The sequence below is a fragment of the Cervus canadensis genome, chromosome 33, assembly GCF_019320065.1.
Source record: "Cervus canadensis isolate Bull #8, Minnesota chromosome 33, ASM1932006v1, whole genome shotgun sequence".
NCBI lineage: Eukaryota > Metazoa > Chordata > Mammalia > Artiodactyla > Cervidae > Cervus > Cervus canadensis.
Window position 1 is genome coordinate 601254 of NC_057418.1, and position 6792 is coordinate 608045.

Consider the following 6792-nt stretch of genomic DNA (forward strand, 5'->3'; position numbering starts at 1 on the left):
GTGCTAAAATTTCTTTGTTTTCTTTTTTTCCTCCAGCTTCTATTTGTCTGAAAATGTCTCTGTTCCACTTTAATTTCTGAAACATACTTTTGCTGTATACAGAATTCTGGGTAAATGTGCTAAAATTTTTTGAAATACTTTTCTTATAAGAAGGTCAGCTACGTTCCCCACCAACTCCATATTCCTACTAATTCACTTACTTCAGTTCAGTTCAGTTGCTCAGTCGTGTCTGACTCTTTGCGACCCCATGAATCGCAGCACACCAGGCCTCCCTGTCCATCACCAACTCCCGGAGTTTACTCAAGCTCATGTCCATTGAGTTAGTGATGCCATCCAGTCATCTCATCCTCTGTCATCCCCTTCTCCACCTGCCCCCAATCCCTCCCAGCATCAGGGTCTTTTCCAATGAGTCAACTCTTAGAATGAGGTGGCCAAAGTACTAGAGTTTCAGCTTTAGCATCAGTCCTTCCAATGAACACCCAGGACTTATCTCCTTTAGGATGGACTGGTTGGATGTCCTTGCAGTCCAAGGAACTCTGAAGAGTCTTCTCCAACACCACAGTTCAAAAGCATCAATTTTTCAGCGCTCGGCTTTCTTCACAGTCCAACTCTCACATCCATACATGACCACTGGAAAAACAATAGCCTTGACTAGATGGACCTCTGTTGGCAAAGTAATGTCTCTGCTTTTCAATATGCTGTCTAGGTTGGTCATAACTTTCCTTCTAAGGAGTAAGAGTCTTTTAATTTCATGGCTGCAATCACCATCTGCTGTGATTTTGGAGCCCCAAAAAATAAAGTCTGACACTGTTTCCACTGTTTCCCCATCTATTTGCCATGAAGTGATGGGACCGGATGCCATGATCTTAGTTTTCTGAATGTTGAGCTTTAAGCCAAATTTTTCACTTTCCTCTTTCACTTTCAACAAGAGGCTTTTTAGTTCCTCTTCACTTTCTGCCATAAGGGTGGTGTCATCTGCATATCTGAGGTTATTGATCTTGATTCCAGCTTGTGCTTCTTCGAGCCCAGCGTTTCTCATGATGTACTCTGCATATAAGTTAAATAAGCAGGGTGACAATATACAGCCTTGAAGCCCTCCTTTCCCTATTTGGAACCAGTCTGTTGTTCCATGTCCAGTTCTAACTGTTGCTTCCTGACCTGCATACAGGTTTCTCAAGAGGCAGGTCAGGTGGTCTGGTATCCCCATCTCTTTCAGAATTTTCCACAGTTTATTGTGATCTATACAGTCAAAGGCTTTGGCATAGTCAATAAAGGAGAAATAGATGTTTTTCTGGAATTCTCTTGCTTTTTTGATGATCCAGCAGATGTTGGTGATTTGATCTCTGGTTCCTCTGCCTTTTCTAAAACCAGCTTGAATATCTGGAAGTTCATGGTTCATGTGTTGCTGAAGCCTGGATCGGAGAATTTTGAGCATAACTTTACTAGCGTGTGAGATGAGTGCAATTGTGTGGTAGTTTGAGCATTCTTTGGCATTGCCTTTCTTTGGGATTGGAATGAAAACGGACCTTTTCCAGTCCTGTGGCCACTGCTGAGTTTTCCAAATTTGCTGGCATATTGAGTGCAGCACTTTCACAGCGTCATCTTTCAGGATTTGAAATATATCAGCTGGAATTTCATCACCTCCACTAGCTTTGTTTGTAGTGATGCTTTCTAAGGCCCACTTGACTTCACATTCCAGGATGTCTGGCTCTAGGTGAGTGATCACAACATTGTGATTATCTGGGTCGTGAAGATACTTTTTGTACAGTTCTTCTGGGTATTCTTGCCACCTCTTCTTAGTATCTTCTGCTTCTGTTAGGTCCATACCATTTCTGTCCTTTATTGAGCCCATCTTTGCATGAAATTTCCCCTTGGTATCTCTAATTTTCTTGAAGAGATCTCTAGTCTTTCTAATTCTGTTGTTTTCCTCTTTTCTTTGCATTGATCACTGAGGAAGGCTTTCTTATCTCCTTGCTATTCTTTGGAACTCTGCATTCAAATGGGAATATCTTTCCTTTTCTCCTTTGCTTTTCGCTTCTCTTCTTTTCACAGCTATTTGTAAGGCCTCCTCAGACAACCATTTTGCCTTTTTACATTTCCTTTACATGGGGATGGTCTTGATCCCTGTCTCCTGTACAATGTCATGAACCTCCATCCATAGTTCATCAGGCACTGTGTATCAGATCTAGTCCCTTAAATCTATTTCTCACTTCCACTGTATAATCATAAGGGATTTGGTTTAGGTCAAACCTGAATGGTCTAGTGATTTCCCACACTTTCTTCAATTTAAGTCTGAATTTGACAATAAGGAATTCATGATCTGAGCCACAGTCAGCCCCCGGTCTTGTTTTTGCTGACTGTATAGAGCTTCTCCATCTTTGGCTGCAAAGAATATAATCAGTCTGATTTTGGTGTTGACCATCTGGTGATGCCCATGTGTAGAGTCTTCTCTTGTGTTGTTGGAAGAGGGTGTTTGCTATGACCAGTGCGTTCTCTTGGCAAAACTCTATTAGCCTTTGCCCAGCTTCATTCCATACTCCAAGGCCAAACTTGCCTGTTACTCCAGGTGTTTCTTGACTTCCTACTTTTGCATTCCAGTTCCCTATAATGAAAGGGACATCTTTTTGGGGTGTTAGTTCTAAAAGCTCCTGTAGGTCTTCATAGAACCATTCAACTTCAACTTCTTCAGCATTACTGGTTGGGGCATAGGCTTGGATTACCATGGTATTGAATGGTTTGCCTTGGAAACAGAGATCATTCTGTCATTTTGAGATTGCATCCAAGTACTGCATTTCGGACTCTTGTTGACCATGATGGCTACTCCATTTCTTCTAAGGGATTCCTGCCCACAGTAGAAGTTATAATGGTCATCTGAGTTAAATTCACCCATTCCAGTCCATTTTAGTTCACTGATTCCTAGAATGTTGACATTCATTCTTGCCATCTCCTGTTTGACCACTTCCAATTTGCCTTGATTCATGGACCTAACATTCCAGGTTCCTATGCAATATTGCTCTTTACAGCATCGGACCTTGCTTCTATCACCAGTCCCATCCACAACTGGGTATTGTTTTTGCTTTGGCTCCATCCCTTCATTCTTTCTAGAGTTATTTCTCCACTCATCTCCAGTAGCATCTTGGGTACCTACCGACCTAGGGAGTTCCTTTTTCAGTATCCTATCATTTTGCCTTTTCATACTGTTCATGGGGTTCTCAAGGCAAGAATACGAAGTGGTTTGCAGTTCCCTTCTCCAGTGGACCACATTCCGTCAGACCTCTCCACCATGACACGGCTATCTTGGGTGGCCCCACATGGCATGGATGCCGGGAGCCGGCACACGAGATCCCACCCAGGACAAGGTCAGGAGGAGAAGACCTGACGGGCAAGGCGGATCAGGTTTTCAGGGATTCTGAAAAGCTGCCCCCGGTGCTCACCCTAAAGATGATATCTGTCTTTCTGATGCTTGCTTCAATAGACTACTCCCTAATTTCTGTGACACAGGCAGAAGGCCTTCCCCGATCTCTTTCCACATAAGAATCAATTTAGAACTTTAATCAATAAGTTTCCCGGGTGGTGGTATTTTATGAGATTATCCAGGGTGAAAGGAGTGTTTTAATTTAAACTCCTTTACTGGTATTTTAGTTTGTTTGACAAATGCGTTTATGCCCTTGGTACTAATATGCATGATTGCTTATAATACCCTAATCATAAAACATTCCACATTCCCCAGCAGTGTGGGGGCCAACTCAAGTTTACAATTCTGACTAAAAGAATCACCCTGCTTCTAGCTTATCTGAATCCTCTGCCCCTCACTCCTATTTATTAAGCGCCACACTACCCAGGAGATACACTAGCAAATTGTGCAATTGAATAAAACCCACACTTTCCATTTAGATTCTTGCAACTGTATCATATGTAATAGTATCACTTTTTCTAAATTTTGGTCAAATAAATTTTTACATAAACTCAAAAAAAAAAAAACAGCATAAAGAACCTGATCACATAAAGGCCCTAATAGGCACAGAGCCCTTCGGGGGTGAGGAAGCCCTATTAGAGAACATAAAAATATTATTCTAAAAGTGGTTATAGTTAAAGATGTAGAAAAATAAGAGTTTAAAATTGTTAATTTTAACCAGGAATGCTAAACAGAGGCTGCCTCACTGGAGCTGCAAAGTCTTTGTGTGGTAAACCTTTTAGATAAATTTAACTGATAACTTCTGCAAAAGGACTGACCTTTGTGTTCATTAAAGAATAGATTATGGAAAACAGCTTTGCATTCACCTAGGTCATAAAATGTCAATATGCCCCAAGGCCAGAAGATAATGTACAAGACCCTCATAAACAAAGAAGTATGCAGAAAACACCCTGGTTTCGTGAAGAACAAGCTGATGTAATGTTAAACTATCTTCCCCTTAGAAATGTACTAATTTAGGGTATAAAAGCCACGGTAAAAAATAAAGCATTGCCAGACTCTGCCAGACCCTGCAAACACCCCAGTCTGGTCATTCTCTCTCTCTCTCTCTCTCTCTCTCTCTCTCTCTCTCTCTCTCTCTCTCTCTCTCTCTCTCTCTCTCGCAGACTTGGCCCTATCAAGGCTGGTCTCACATGTCTTCTCTCTCTCTGGCCAACGCCGTTCATCCTGAGGGTATCCCCTGGATCCTGCCGAGGCTGGACCCCGGCACATGGCTTAGTTTCACTGAGTTAGACAAGGCTATGGTCCATGTGATCAGATTGGCTAGTTTTCTGTGATTATTGTTTTAGTGAGTCTGCCCTCTGATGCCTTCTTGCAACACCTACCCTCTTACTTGGGTTTCTCTTACCTTAGACGGTAGAAAAAAATAAGCCTAGACAAAGTATAGGCAAATGATCATATACGACAAAGGCATGAATTCAAATCAATTCATTTTTTTTTTCAGATATTTCAGGAGTTTAAAACCTGGCTTATCATGCAATAAAGTCTCCGTGAAAGATATCTAGGGGAATCATGTTTCCACTCAGACAACTTCCATGTGGATCGTCAGTGTGGGTTTCATTCTTGTTTGTTCGCTGCGTGACTGAGTGTTCAGCATAGCCTACATTGTATAGGATTGCCTCCCAAGTCTTATTTTCCATGTTGGAAATATCCCAAGACAACTTGTTTTTTTTTTTTTTTTCCTTCTTTGGGAGAGATTGACAGAGCTAGGAGTGTGCAGAACCTACATCACCCTTTAAGTTTACTTACAAAAGGGAGCTGACATTGGTTCCAAAGTGTGCTTTGCAAAACGCCCAGGGAACACACACTCCTGCCTGCTTCACACACGGCCAGACCTCAGGAGGTTCCTCCCACCCCCCTGAGTCACAGATAAGCAGCAGAGTGATGCTGAATCCCACTGGCAGACCTGTGGCTCCCGTGGTCACCCACTCTCTGCCGAGGTGGCTAAAGGCTCGAGCTTCTGGCTAATGGGCAGGAAGGACCTTCTCCTTTTGTTTAGGTTTCATTACATCAGCCCCCCCTCACTCCTGTGGTCCATGAGCTGAGGAAGGGATGTTGCAGTGATTCAATGGGGTGAAGGAATGAAATGAGGACAGTTACTATGGAAAGAGGTTAGAAGAAAAAATAAAACAGGTTAGAAAAGAGGACTTTGGGGGTACAAGAGTAAGTGGGCTGGGGAAAATGACCCTGGATTAGAATTATTTTAGAATTAATTGGGGGGTGGGGTTGCTTCCCTGGTGGCTCAGTGGTAGACAACCTGCCTGCAATGCAGGAGACAGGGAAGACTCAAGTTTGATCCCTGGGTCAAGAAGATCCCCTGGAGAAGGAAATGGCTACCCACTCCAGTATTCTTTCCTGGAGAATCCCATGGACAGAGGAGACTGGAAGGCTACACTCCATGGGGTCGCAAAGAGTCAGATATGACTGAGTGACTAAGCCACAACAACTAGAGTTATCCTATGAGAGGTTCTAACCAGCTCCCAGAGAGGAAGCTGATTCTGAGACAAGGGCTCTTATCCAGGGGATTTACCTTGACCACTGAACAACACAGGCTTGGACTGTGAGGGTCCATTTACACATGAGTGTTTTTTCAATAGTAAATACCACGGCCCTAGGGGATCCACAGATGCTTCAAACCCTGGAGGGGGAAACCACAGATACAGAAGAACCATGGAAACAGAGGATCCTCATAGATGGAGGAATTGCATATATGGAGGACTGACCCTACGTTATACTGATTTTCAACTGTGCAGCGGGTCCACAACCCAACCCCACATTGTTCAAGGGTCAATGTGTTAGGAAACCCCCCAGGGAAGCCTGTAGGGGAGATGGGAAAGTGCGATTTTTCCTGATTAGGAAAAAGTGTTGTATTGGGCCAAGTCCCAAGGAGGGAAACCCTGTTTTTCTGTGTAACAAATTGCCCCAAACAACAATAAATATCACATCTCAGAGGTGGGGTGGGTCAGGATTTCGGAGCGGCCTGGCTGGGTAGTGTTGGTGCGGGATCTTCCCGTGGCGGCCGTCACCACGTCAGTCACGGTGTCAGCAGGGCTGCACCTGGCGGTCTCCCTGGGGTGGGAGGACCCCGTGCCAGCAGCTCACTCACCAGGCTGGCGAGCTGGTGCTGGCTGATAGGGGGAGGCTTCAGTTCCTGCCCACCCGAGCCTCTCCCAGGACCGCTAGAGCATCCTCATGCCATGGGTGGGTCTCCACATGTGCAGTCCACGAGGGTGAGTCAGGCAGAGGCCATCCCTGTCCTGACCCAGCCTGGGACCACCCCATGGTCACTTGTCCCATCTTGTCTAGCAGCACCCAGTCTG